At 46.1% G+C, this 14474-nt stretch overlaps 2 long non-coding RNA genes across 3 annotated transcripts in view; one reads left to right on the plus strand and one right to left on the minus strand.

Annotated features, from left to right (window-relative positions):
• The first annotated feature begins 6222 nt into the window (after positions 1-6222).
• Positions 6223-9068, plus strand: LOC132018329 (uncharacterized). Its single transcript, XR_009404506.1, has 2 exons — positions 6223-6668; positions 8117-9068. It is a non-coding gene; the product is annotated as an uncharacterized LOC132018329 (long non-coding RNA).
• A 3921-nt stretch (positions 9069-12989) lies between these two features.
• The window catches only part of LOC132018330 (uncharacterized), a 4591-nt gene continuing 3106 nt past the window's right edge, over positions 12990-14474 (minus strand). Inside the window, exon 4 of one of the 2 annotated variants that reach the window (XR_009404508.1) lies at positions 12990-13798. This is a non-coding gene — a long non-coding RNA (uncharacterized LOC132018330). The remainder of the gene's footprint in view (positions 13799-14474) is intronic. The other variant, XR_009404507.1, reaches the window with a different exon arrangement.

Genomic DNA, 14474 nt, shown 5'->3' on the forward strand with positions numbered 1-14474 from the left:
TCTTGTGCCATGGACACTTTAGCAGTCTGGTTAAGCCTGTGGACCCCTCACCAAATAGGGTTTTATTTTGTTTTGTTAGAATAATACTTGAAGTATTATTCTAAGTATAAGTTTTTTAGAATAGTACTTTAAAGGCAGAATATAATCATATATATATATATATATATATATATATATATATATATAATTATGTATTGTATATCAATTTGGTTGAAATAAAACTATCAAAATAGTTTTTAAGGGATGCCTGGGTGGCTCAGTTGGTTAAGCAGCTGCCTTCCGCTCAGGTCATGATCCGGGCGTCCTGGGATTGAGTCCCACATCGGGCTCCTTGCTCAGCAGGGAGCCTGCTTCTCCCTCAGCCTCTGCCTGCCATTCTGTCTGCCTGTGCTCGCTCTCTCTCCCTCTCTCTCTGAAGAATAAATAAAATCATAAAAAAAAAAAGTTTTTAAAATTGGAGCACGTGGGTGGCTCAGTTGGCTAAGCGTCTGCCTTCAGCTTAGGTCATGATCCTGGGGTCCTGGGACTGAGCACCACATCAGGAGACCCCCTGCTTGGAGGGAACCTGCTTCTCCCTCTCCCTCTACCCCTCCCCCATGCTTATGAGCTCACACTCTCTCTAAAGTAAATAAATAAAATCTATTAAAAATAGTTTTAAAAAACAAATTTGTAACACAATTAATATGTGCTTCTTAGTTAATTAATTCAGGCTCTAGCAATAGGTCTAATAACTACCAAAATTTTGAAGTGGTGGTGAGCATTAATGATATATGAGAAAATGCTTTCATTTTTTGAAGTCCAAAGAAAATATAAATTTTAGGCTGAAAAAATGTTCTAATATATACTTATACAATTGTCTTTATACTAATGCGGTAGCCAAAGACAATTTTCATGGACCAAGGTGCCCACAAAAGCAAAGGTGCTTCAGGCTCAAGAAAACCATTATGGAGCCCAGTTTAAGACATCTCCAACAACCAAAATGTAGTATGAATATATCCATGATTTCTATTAGGACCGAGCTGCAGGTTCTACGAATATTGCTGAGGCTTGTTGCCTACATTCCTAATTGAAAGAAATACTAAAGTGCACAATTTTCATGGGCCCTTGAATTCTATCCACGGGCCCCCTGGGAATGTGTCCCTCAGGTTAAGAATGCCTCAGCCACTTAGGAAGCTGTTGGCTGTCATTGCCCAAAAACTCCAACTCATGGAGGCTTAAACAGTAAGGAAATGCATTATCTCATCCAGTAGTAAGTACAGAGATAGAGCAGGGGGTCAGAATCTCAATACAGGAGATTTCCATCTTTCCACTCAACCATTCTCAGTGTAATTGGTAGTTTCCCACCTGAGTGCAAGATGGCGTCCAGTTGAAGCATCCAAACATGGCAATGCCCATTAGTGAAAGAAAGGGGACAGCTTCTTCAGATGAGGAAAACTTCAGATGTGTCTGGGCAGACCTCTTCCCCTACAACTCATAGTTCACCCAACTAGTCATGGTCGAGGGGAAGAGACCACAGTGATTGTTTTAGCTGGTTAGAACTTACCTTGAGCCTGGGGCAGGTCACCATCCTCTGAGTGGGGGACAGCTGGACACCTAAACAGGTCTCAGGTCTTCTTTGCCAGGGAGAAGGGAAACATGAATTTGGGGAAGCCACCAGTATGGTCAGCTGTGGGAGGGCTGGGTGCAAATCTGAATCTTGATGTATTTGGGCAGGTAGAGAAAGAGGGAGGTGTTTAGGGAAAACTGTATAAATAAGAATGCAAAATAAAATGCAAAAATAGAAGTAAGTGTGGGGTCTGGTGTCCAGGGGGATCAGTAAGTTTACAGGATGGGGTAGAATATATGATAGAAGTTTACAGGAGTGGGAGACAAAAATGGAAGAGACTGATCCATATGGAGATTCTTAAAGATCAAAGAGAGTTCTAACCAAATCCAAAGGCTGTAGACAGTTAGCGTGAGTTCCTCAGCAATGAAATGGTGAGTAGAGAGCAGTATGTTAAGAAAGACCCATCTGAGCTGAGCCAGCAATTTCAATGTTTTTGAAAGTTCAAATTCTATCTTAATTTTATTCTTTTTTACAAACCTGAGACATGGAACCTGGAGATGAACTCATTTCTCTTTGAACATAGTATTGCCAAGTGAAGCCTTCCTACCAGAGAACGCAACCTGTGATACTGAAGAAACCAGTTCACACATTCTAGATTATTCCTGTGGAATGTGGAGGCCACTTGAAATTTGCTAAATCAATGCCAGAGTTTTTCTCTTTCAGGGAATTTGAATTTCCTATTGCCTAGAAAAATTGTCTTCTCCTAAGTATACCACCATCACTTCAGGACAAGCTGGAAAGGAGTCTCATTCTGTTCTCTCTCACTTGTCTGCTTCCCCTCCATTTGTCCCCAGCAGAAGCCTTTGCCCTCTGAGCAGCCCAGAGAGAGTTGAGACCCAAGTTGGAGCAGCACTGGGTGTACCTCCTGCAGGAAGGTTCCCGCCTCAGACTTGGTTCTGTGGTCCAACTGGGACTTAGTCCATGGTGGAATTCAACACATCCAGAAACCCTCCAGGGGTGGGGACGGCCAAGGCAGAAAACAAGCTTGAAGGTAGTTCTTCTCAAGCAATTTACTCTACAGAGTAGATTAATTTCATACTGGAAAAATCCATATGCTTAATAATGACCTAGACTGGGAGAAAAGTACCAGTTAAATCGATTGCCACATAAAATAGAATTGAAGAACAGACCACAGGGAAAAGAAATCTGTGAGTTTTTCAGCTATTCTAAACCAGTGTTTGCTTGAAATGATCTCCAGTCTGTATCTTCTGCCCCAGCCTGGCTTGGTGACCTGTGTTTCAACCCTGATCTTCAGTGGCTCCTACTTGCCTTCCTTAAGCCTGCGGTGTGGGGGTCCAAGCTCTTTGTAAGCTAGCCTCCCCAAAATTCCCTACTCCCACCCCATACAGCAGCTACACAGGGCAGATCCTTGCAGTTCCCCCAATCTCCAGCCAGTTCACAGTCCATCTCCTTTGACATTGCTGGTCACCACGCACAGTGAGGGGCTTGTCTATGCCTTGCCTTGCCATAGTCTTCGCAGACTGTGTCTGACATTGTATTGATACGTTTTCTCATCTTTCCCACACCAGATTGAGCAGATCTGGGATCTTCAGATCCCCTATACTGCTGGCTCAGGTCCCTGTTATCTCTTCCAGGGACGTGGGCGGGCAGCTTCCTAGAAGGTCTTGCTGCTTCAAAACCCCTCCCCTCCCCCACCCCTCTCTTCCGCGCCTCTAGAGTCTTGTCTCTAAAACACGTAATTTCCCCTTTCTTCTCTTTAAAAAATCTTCCATCACAAAAAAATAAAAATAAAAAAATAAAAATTCTTCCATCACTCCTCGCTGCCTAAACTCGGTGGCCCACAATCATTCAAGGCCCTCGCCAATCGGACCCCAGATTTCTCTTCCACAGTCTCCTTCCACCATTTCAAGCTATATGGCCCGTGCCGTCATCAGGGGTCCCCCAGCTGGCTCGCAAATGTTTCTCCTCTGCCTTGGCTCATGGGGTTGCCTTGGCTCATGGGGTTTCCTCCTCCATACCTGGAAGGCAAATCCTAGGTGAAATGTTACCAGTTAATTCCCTCAATTCCGAAGCCGAGATTGATCCCTTCTCTAGGTATGGTAGCAATCCCGTTCTGTTCAACAGCTCTACCACTACAGGCTGAGTGCCTGACTAGAAGCCTCAGCTGCACCAGCAGGTGGCAGCTGGAATTTGTTGCCTTGTCTTTGACCTTGTGCTCTGGGCCAGAGGTGAGCCTAGGGAGCTGAATCTTTAGTGGCTACCTCCCAACGCACTCTCTCTCTCTCTCTCTCACACACACACACACACACACACACCATTGACTCACAACACACAGTGAGGGTCCTTTAAAAGGGGTGAGCATTCTGTCCCAAGCATCGGCCAACCACTCCCTTCCTCCATGTCGCTTGGCCTCTGTGCTGTACGCCCAGCAGCCCCTCCTTCCAACCCTATCACAAACTGCATCAGCCCCAGGGCACGGATCCGCTGTAGGCAGCCTTCACAAATGCTCCTTCCAACAATCTTCGTCTATTTCCCCCCTATAATGAAGTATCATAGACTGGGTGGCTTGTAAACAGCAGAAATTCATTGCTCCTGGTTCTAGAAGCTGGAAGTCCAAGATCAAGGTGCCCACATGGTCAGATTCTGTTGAGAGCCCTCTTCCGGGAGCTCACCAGGTTGCATTGTATCCTCACGTGGCAGAAAGGGCAAGGGAGTTTCTCAGGCCTCTTTTATAAGGGCACTAATCCCATTTATGAGAGCTCCATCCTTATGACCCCGTCACCTCCCAGAGGCCTCACAGTAGCGATCTCTAGATCTAGCTCCATGAAGGAGAGGCTCGTGTTCCTCTAGCTTCTTTCTTTTCTCTGAGCACCTTGCTTCCCAGAACAGCCCAGCGTTTCCAGCTTCCGCTGCCCTTCCGCGCCCAGGGCCATGTCCTGGGCTCTCAGTGTGCAGACTGAAACAAGCCCCAGGATGCCCCAGGGGCTTTCATGAAGCCTCTTTTTTAAAGCACTCTCCTTTGTAACAAGACATTTCCAAAAATAGATAAGCTGGGAAGTATTGCAAAATATTGTCTCTCTGTAAGTACAGCGGACTGTTCCTCCCATGCCAGAGGCACAGGGACTTCCTGACTCTCTCTCTGGGCTCACTTGCGTATTTATACCCAGTGGCCCCCAACTGGAGTGATAGATTATCACAGCTGGTTTAGGGTTCTGATCTCCATCACTGAAAGATTACCATTTTTTTTTTTTTTAAGTTTAGGTGGATGTCTTTCTATTAAAAAGAATGCTGAGCTAGTAATACCCAATATTTCCCCCAAGGAGCCCAATAGGTGTGGTAACCAAATTGGTTTAGAAGCTTTCAACTCCCTGCTCTGCACATGTTGCAATGAACTTCCTCATGGGCAGAGACAAATTCACCGACAGGCTGATAAAGCCCAAACTCGGAGGGTCTCACTTGCCAAAGGCCTTTCCAAAACTCTGTACCCAATTTTATATTCATAATTTGTATTCCTTTTCTTAGCTACATTTCCCTGGATTATATGAACCTCAAGTCCCACAAATCCTGGACTGACCCCTGCTTCTACATTTTCCTTTAATGGGCACGTATGAGAATTTCTAAAAACCTACATAAGTGGAATTGCTGGGTCATTAGGTATCCATACTTAATTTGATTAGCTAGTGCCCAATAATTCTCCAACCGGGGCTCCTACAGAACGGAAGAGGAATCTCCATGCCCACACCCCTGTCAGCACTTGGCATTATCCAGCTTTCTAACTTTACCAAGCTAATAGCTATAAACCTTACAGCTTAACAAACCCTTAGAGTGTGTTATCATTGCTTTAATTTGCATTTCTCTGATAACTAATAAGCAGTTTCTTTCCCGTCCTTTTAAAGCTTTGGGGTTTCCTCTTTTGCAAGTTATCTGTTTACATACTTGATCCAATTTCTCCTTTGGCTTACTCTCCTTCCTTGTTAAATCACATGAGTTCTTTGTATATTTTAGATGCCTTTCCTTTGTCACTTTTAGACATTGTAAATCTCCCCTCCCCATCTGTCATCTGTCTCTTAAATTCAGCTCAGCTGTGGTGTCACTTGTTAAAAGAAACCCTATATTTTTATGTAATCAGATCTATCATTTTGCTTTGTGGTTGGAACTTCTAAAGACTGGTTTAAGAAATTTTTACCCATCTCTGGGAAATCTCTGTATGTGAGGTTAGACGGGGATCTAATTTTATTTTTCTCCATTCTTTCTCTGCCTATTTCCCCACCACCATCTACTAAACAACCCATCCCCCTCGCATTGATCTGTGGCGCCAACTCTGTGTTAGATGAAGTTCCAGGTAAACATACGACCACCTGTGAGCTCTCAATTCCACTCCACTGACACATAAGAACAACATTGTCTCTCACTATCTGTTGGGCCGTTTCTCCCTCTTTACTCTTCTGTTTCAAAATTGATTTTGCTATCTGTGGAACTCCTTTTTCCCTATACATTTTAGAATAAGCATATCAAGTTTCAAAAAGAAAAAAAAAGAATTACAACTAGAATTTTGATTGGGATTCCACTAAAGTTATATATTAATTTGGAGATATTTGACATTTTTATAATTTAAGCCATGCAGTCCAAGACCTAGTATGTCTGAGGGGAAAGAATTGTGAGGAGAAATTAAAACAGATGTGAAAATAAATGTCTTTGAGAGGCCTCCTAACTTGAGCCAGGGGAGTTGGGGCAATAAAAACCCCATGGCGGTCAAGGACAGAGTGGGAACAGAGGGACCTGTGCTTCACAGGAGTGCCTGGCATGGCACCAACAACGACTATTGACCAGCAATGAGGGGCCAAGGGAGTTTCTCAACAACGCCTACTCCCTGGCAAGGAAAAGAGAAAGCAGCCAGGTGTGCATAACTGAGCAAGCATTACAAGCTTGCAGAGCCCAGCGAAGCAGAGACTGGCATCAAGAGAATGCAAATCCGTGGGCCTGCTGACTGGAGACCAGAGTGGGATTCGGGACATGAATGGTAGATGCCAGCCCACGACTGTGAGGACAAGATGTGACAGCTTCTGGCTAAGTAGATGCCAGTGGAGCGTGGAGGATAGTGGTGAGTCATAAACTCCTCTCTACAGGGCCTAGGCGCTGCACCGAGCTCTCGCTTCCCACACAGAAACTAAGATGGCCTCCGGGGAGAAGGGGGAGGGGCGGGGAGAGTCCAGAAGAGGACTATTTAGGGAATCTACATCTTAAAGCAAAAGTTATCTTGAATTAGGGGCTCCTGGGTGGCTCAGTCAGTTAAGGGTTTGCCTTCAGCTCAGGTCATGATCTCAGGGTCCCGGAATTGAGCCACACATGGTGCTCCCTGCTCAGCGGGGAGTCTGCTTCCCCCTCTGTGCTCTCTCTGTGTCTCTCAAATAAATAAATAAAATCTTTAGAAAAATTATCTTGAATTTATAAGTTCAGTTCTAGGAAATAAATACTTGCTTTTTTGAATTTTTTAACACCTAAGATTTTGCACTATGGTGGTTCTATAAAGTTCATACCCACTCTACAACTTTTAATCTCTGCAGATTGAATTTCAGCAGTAGAAAAAAAGCTGGGAAGGAGGGGCTGGGAGAATTAAATAAATACAACATAATAACAGTAAGGTGGGTAAAGAAATTGAGGCTCATAGAAAGCAAAGCTTTGCTTCTCATGGAAGTGAATCAAGGGCAGGCAAGTGCGTCACTTCCAGTACTCACTCCAGCTTTGAATATCAACAAGTATCGGGAGGAGATTCCAGAACAATCTCTCTGAGACCGTGGCCCTGCTCACAAGAGCTCTTCAGTCCAGGAGGCTGAACTGCAAAACGGGGAGCTTTTCTGTGAGGCCTCCTATCTCCAGGGTGATGTCACTGCGCCACAGGAAGCCAGCACACTAGGGCTGGTGGGGTTTCCTGCCCCTGTCCGGTGACATCCTCCCTATCCGGCCCCCCCATCTCAGAATGTGCAGTCCCTTAGGTGGGGAGGGGCTCAGGTATCCTGCAGCTGGGTCTGAGAAACCCTTCTTGTCCTAGCAAGGGGTGGGTGTGGCTCTTAAATAGTCTTCCTCATTTGTGAACAGCAGTGTTCTCTAAGGAAGGGCAGATGCTGCCACTGGGAAGAGACCCCATGTCTCAGCACTGGCCCTGACGGAGCTCAGTGCACTTTCTGCATCCTCCAGGATGTCTAGTACCGGTGATAGAAGAGAAGAGCCCTTCCTTCTCTTTTCTCCTCCCTAGCTCGAGGAAAACTAAAGGAGGGGAGCAGGCTGCTTCTCCTCTGGGCAGGGCCTTATCCCGTGAGACCTGTGGGCCTCAGCCACCGACTCTGCTGTCTCTACTGAGGAAACCCTGTCCCATCAGCCCCTGGTTGTAGGCCCAGATAAGTACCTCTTCTCAGGCCAGAGAACTAAATCTGCTGGACACCAGCCAGCCTCCTCCACACTCCCTTCAAACAGGGTCTCCGAAATTTTGACTCCTTGGCCCTCTTGACTCTGGGGCTTGTCACAGAGCCAGCTCCTGGCCTTTCTTTCCAGGTCTCTCCCTTGACCACTGTTATTCTGATGTTCCATGAGATGGGTGGCATTTCCATAGGAGATTCACGTCTTCCCAGGACTCGCCTTCGGTGGGAGGCACAAATCTTCCCAGCCTGGATCCCACCACATTCATCTGAGGCCTCTGTTCTATACCTGGAACCCCCAGGGCTCAAGTGGGTCAGGAAGCAGGGATCTCCAAGCTGCATCCACGTTTATATCCTGTATTGGTTCAACCTGCTCAACAAAGATAGCTCTTAACATTTCTAAGTGACTTAAAATAAATCAAAAGAAGATTAATAGTTTGTAACACCTGAAATGATATAAAAGTCAAATCTCAGTGATCATAAATAAAGTTTTATTGGAAGACACCAGAACTCACTCATTTACATATTGTCCGTGACTGCTTTTGCACTCTAACAGCGGATTTGAGTCTCGGAGATAGAGACCGTAAGACCCACAAAACTTAAACTGTTCACCACCCAGACTTTGACAGTAAACATTTGTTGACCCTGGTCCAGCATGAGCGGACACCCTGTCACCGCCAGCGGCATGTAGTGAAAGCTACTGTTGCCCTCAGAATGGGCTGGAAAGCAGATGAAACAACTTCCACCGTCAGGCTGCCAGCTGCCAGAGAGGGCCGTGGCTGTCCCCTGTGTGTGAGGGGATCAATGCATGGTCCCCCCATGGTGAATTTTCAATAGCTCCAAGTTAAAAATCTCCCTTCAGAACCAAACTGATGTTTATAAATGCCTTTGGAAGAAAAAGTTACTGCTTTCTTATAATAGATTAACTTTTCTTCAAAGCAGAAGAAGCTTGAACTGATTAATAACTTCCTAGCAGGAAGATGATCTCAAACCAGTTCTGGTTAATTTTTAGATGAATCGATTAGAACCACAAACTTGGGTCCTTAAAATATTAAGGACTGCCCCAAATAAAAAATGATTAATTCCTGTGTGCGTGTGTGTGTTGATCCATTCAGCAAACTGGACAGGAGTAGAATTTACCTGCCTGAGGGAGATTTTGAATCTGAGGAAGGATTTGCATTTTCAAAAATCAGCGGTGTGTCTAGAATCTCATGGAATAAGAAGGCTAAAGAGGTGGGATGCTAGGAAATGTGGCCACATCCTTTGTTCAACTTAGAGCGCCAAACTGAAGATACTGCAAGGTAAGACAGTACTTGCCTGAACCTGACTGTTGATTGGGGCTTTCAAAATCTCTTTTATTCAGTCTCCATTTACTGAGAACCCATTCATATGTACCATATTTTGTGCTGAGTGCAAAGCTGGGTGCAAAGCTACGAAGATACACCCCACTGTCTTTGCACACATAGAGAATACAGAAAAACTGGGTGGTTTTCCTGGCGGTGAGTTGATTCAGACAGGCTAGCTCAGAAGGCGGATTTTTTTTTTTTTTTTTTTTGGAGCACTAATGGAGTTGGTCTTCCACAGACCAGCCAGGAGCAGGCATGGGGAAGCAGGGAGGCTCACAGCATCGTGGCACTGGGACTGGGGAGCTACTCCAGTTTGGGGAGATTCTAGGGCTCTGTGGCAGGCGTCGAGGGTCACGGCCATTGCCCCAGATCGATTTTCTTTGAGCTGCTGCTTTCTCTTGGCTTGAAACTCTTCTCTCCACCACTTTTGCTTGCCCATAGTTTCAGTATTTGGTACTCTGAGCTCACTGGGATCCCCTTGTGGCCTCGCTTTTCTCGTTTCTAAGCACCTTACCGAGTCATTTTTTTTTTCTTGACAGTTTTCTATTCAAATTTCCAAGAAAGAAATGGGGACTACCCCAGTTTTTCTGTGTGTGCTCCAGGTTATGAAATGAGTAGCTGACCAACGTTTTGATTGGACGCCTGTGGGTTCGCGGTCCCCCCCGAACCAATCAGCTCTAGGAGCAGGGTCCTATGGGGCAAAGCACAACCCCTTAAACTGCTCCTTTGGGTTTTCCCCCAGTAGGGTTAGTGGGAACAACCGATAATGTGATTAACTTGCTTCCCCTGGAGACACATAAAAAATTAACCCTATACTCTGATAACATTACGAGCCAAATACACTGGACAAGCTTGGCAGGATACATTGTGGGAAAAGAAAAGAACCTACAACCAGGTAGAATCAGGGCTAAGGGAGCCTCCTGCCAGTAGGGTAGCCAGGAGGATAAAATATCCCCAAGAGTTAGCAGCCTCAAGCTGTGTATTGTGTCTATCGAGATTCATGACAGCCAGTGGGACGGGTTGGCATGGCTCTGGGCGGTGGGTCTGCTGAGAGCCAGCAATGCTTTGTACTGGGCTTGGGGTAGATTCTAGTTCTATACGGAGGAGAAACAAGAGCTAGGCTGGATCTCCATGTTGTCCAAAATTCAGAACAGACACCGGAGACAGAGTGCCACACTATGGAATGTGTGGGCACATGCATGTTTGTAGGGGAGAACATTGCTACAACTCTGGGACCCATTTCAGCCACACTAACACAGAGGGTCAGTGTGGCACAAATAACTTCCAACCTTCCCCTATGACATGGCTTAGGCTCCTGACCATTCCGGAGTGGGTCAGCAGTGCAGCGCATCCACATCCAGAGCTGAGAGGCTGGAGAAGGTGAGAGCCAAGAGGAGTTTGTGAGGAATCAAGGCAGCCATTACGGTGACGTTTCAAGAACAGAAAGAAAGCGGGGGAAACTTCCTTGGTCAGTAGAACCAAAAGGTTCTTGGGCCCACTGATAACTTCCCTTGGGACCCACAATTACCTACATAGCTAAGGCAGTTTTAAGAGAACCCAGAAGTAAATTATACTCTGTTACAAGCCACAGGTTGAGGTCCACCTGGGGAAGCTGGCCAGTAGACCAAATCCCCCCGAGGGTTAGAAAGAACACAAGAGGAGGAAAGCCCTCTGGGGCTAGACTACTCTTCATTTTTCAGAAGCATGGCCTCATGCGCCTTTTTAATTGCTTTTTAAAAGTCTGAGTGGCTTCTACAGCTCCCATTAGTTCGTCTTGACAGAACCGTTCAGGTGGTTGCCCCAAGTGCTCTACCCATCTTTATCTGGAGCCAAGAGCAGACGGGCTAATGAGCAAAATGAAGGATAGCAATGACTTCTGTTGGCAAAATTAGCAATCTGTTCATTAATATCAAGGAGGTTAGAGCTGGGCTTTTACTGCTGAACCAAACTGTATTCAAAACAGGTGGACTGGCTAAAACATTAGTGGCTCTCTCTACTCTTAGGACCGCTGAATCTAACATTCTAGGCAGCTTTTCCCTGGTCACCTTTCAGAAATCAGAGGCGTGATCCGGAACTTGTCCTGTGTTCAGCCGTGAATTGAGATAACTCTGGATGCCTACTATTAACTAAATCTGATCTTTAGAATACTGCCCTGTCACTGTCAAGAGAATTTTTCATGTCAAGGGTGGACAGAGCACCTAAAAGTTCAGAGGGCTAGGACTTCGCTGAGCTTACAGAACCAAGTGCTTGAATATTGGGGGGTCTTCTAATGGATAACTATGTACAAGTGACAGCATTTGGTCTGAGACGCGCTTCCATTATCATTCCATAGTGCGGCTCAGGGCTCTGAAGAGCTAGGGATAATCCAATCCCACTATGTTCTTAGCTGGCAATAGGCAGCCTCAGTGATACAGAAATGAGATATTGCTGAGGCCAGACAGCAATCCTTCATTCATCCATTCATTTGTCAAATATATCTGGTATACCTTCTATTTGCCAGGCATGTCCTCCCCACACACGGTACAGTGCTGCACGAGGCAGACAGGTCCCCTCCCTTGAGACGTTTCCAGGGCAGTGAGGTCAAACGAATAACATCAGTCAATGGTGAGTATCCCAACAGGGGAAGTACAAAGGCATATGGGATATGGAGCAGATAGAATATACAAGGCTGGGTGGTTAATGTAGTGTCTTCTTTTATTTTTGGAAAAATCCAAGTGGCAGAATTGACCCCCACAGGCAACTGGACCAAGGCCCGAGGCCTGACCCTGTTACAGAGTTTGCAGCTCAAGGACAGCTTTGAGGTCCCATGGTCCTCCTCATTCCATCAGTTTGGGGCCACATGGACACCTGGCCCCTTCCTATTTTTATCCCAGAGGGCACTAAGGTTCAAATTCATATGATGCAGTTGGCAGATTTCATCCCCAGAGACCACAGCATGAAAAGGCTCAATGACTTGCCCAAGGACATTGATTGAGTCAACAGTAGAAACGGGAGCAAAACTCAGTCACCTGACGCTGGGGCCAGCTCCCCTTCCCTTGACACGTCACCTAACAGGGAAAATAATCTTCTGAAGTATCGAATAGCACGAGCCTTCTGATGAGTGAGCAAGCCGGGGAGCCGATCGTGAGGAAAGTGGGTGTTGAATTTCCTTTGACACAACCCCTTCGGGAAATACAGCAGCGGATGCAAGAAGAATGTGACTTAGATTTTAAATGAAAGCAGAAATCTTTTAAAATAGGCTTGGAGAACTGATAAACAACTATGAGGACTGGCTATGCATGTCAGTCCAAGGGAGAGCAGAGAAAAAAGAATCAAATAAGCAAATGTGTAAGCATTCTCAAGCAGGCAGGCAAGAGTGCTGGTGACTCCTGGTCTTTACGCAGGTGGCAGAGAGGTCCTTTCCATGCTCTTGGTTAGGGGGCTGGGGGTGAGGTAGATCTTTTTTTTTTTTTTTTAAGATTTTATTTATTTACTTGACAGACAGAGATCACAAGTAGGCAGAGAGGCAGGTAGAGAGAGAGAGGAGGAAGCAGGCTCCCTGCTGAGCAGAGAGCCCCAATGCGGGGCTCGATCCCAGGACCCTGGGATCGTGACCTGAGCCAAAGGCAGAGGCTTTAACCCACCGAGCCACCCAGGTGCCCCGGTGAGGTAGTTTTTGTTTTGTTTTTTTAAAGATTTTATTTATTTATTTGACAGAGAGAGAGAGGTCACAAGTAGGCAGAGAGGCAGGCAGAGAGAGAGAGGGAGAAGCAGGCTCCTTGCCGAGCAGAGAGCATGATGCGGGGCTCGATCCCAGGACCCTGAGACCATGACCTGAGCCGAAGGCTTAACCCACGGAGCCACCCAGGTACCCCGGTGAGGTAGTTTTTAAGCACAGATCACTTCAGAGTAGTCCCACTTGAGCCTTTGATAAGCTAATGACATATGCCCGATGAAATCAAGGTTGCCTGAATTCTTCTTGGGATGAGAGGAAACAGTATCCGCACCTGGGAGCAGGGGATCTGTGATTCACTTCCATCTGTGGCAAGGACAGGAACCCAGGACAAGCCTGGTCTGCATGCTACAGATCTCCAGCTCACTCACACCAAACCTCTAGAAGAACAGCCAAAGAATGGGCTTTTACTTTTTTTTTTCAGATTTTATTTTTAAGTAATCGCTTCAGCCAGCATAGGGCTTGAACTCCATCCTGAGATCAAGAGTGGCGGTCTCCCCCTGCAGAGCCAGCCAGGTGCCCTGGGCTCTTGCATTTTAGATTGTGAATTCTAAGAAAGGAAGGAAATTGCTTACAGAATTCCATACTAATTTTCTCTCAGTTGGAATTTCTATGAGTTTCTTAAAAGATCATGGCTTCCCTGGGCCTCAAATGGGGACAAAATGGTGTTCCCTCGAAGAGCTCCGCCGCCCACCAGCAGAGCGCTGTGTCCGTTTCCAGCCCCGACGGCAGCGCCTGGGATTAGGTTCTTCCCATCTTTCTTTGACAAAGCAAAGCAAAACAAAACAAACAACAAAACTGAAATGAGTTTTCTTAATATGGCTCAGTTTGAAAAAAAGGAAAGGAGTTTGGAAAAGAAAAGGTTTTCATTGACAGTTTAACCCACTTGTAGATTCTATTTATTGAAACGTGTCTATGGGCTTCATTTTAGCGATGCCACCAAATATAACCTCTCGGCACCATGTCCTGGAACGGGTAACATCCAGGCTCCTGAGGGATTTGGGATTAGAAAGCTTAGGTCTGAGCCGTCCTAGTGTGCTCACTTCCCTCCATTTCTCTTTCTCCACCTAAAAGATACTCCAGTGCTGCCTGAGGGGTTGTACTGAGAAAGAGGAGAGAAGAAAACTCGCTGAAAGTTACTTTCCAGTTTTCCCCGGTTTTTCCAAGGTTTATCACATAGGAACAAATCTCCCTATACCTAACTACACAAGAAACAAATCCTATTCTTACAAAGAAAGTGTTCTGCTTGACAGGATAAATCCTTTAGTCTTCAGTAGGTCAACTCAATGGAAGAACCTAGAAGCCAGATTACAGAGAGTGGAGAAGAGTGGGCTCAGTGTGGGTCTCCGAGCTCTAGACTCACAACTCTGACTGCTGATGCCATCTTCCGGGATGCCCCCCCCCCCCCCCCCCCCCCCCCCCCCCCCCCCCCCCCC

The sequence above is a fragment of the Mustela nigripes genome, chromosome 5 (assembly GCF_022355385.1).
Source record: "Mustela nigripes isolate SB6536 chromosome 5, MUSNIG.SB6536, whole genome shotgun sequence".
NCBI lineage: Eukaryota > Metazoa > Chordata > Mammalia > Carnivora > Mustelidae > Mustela > Mustela nigripes.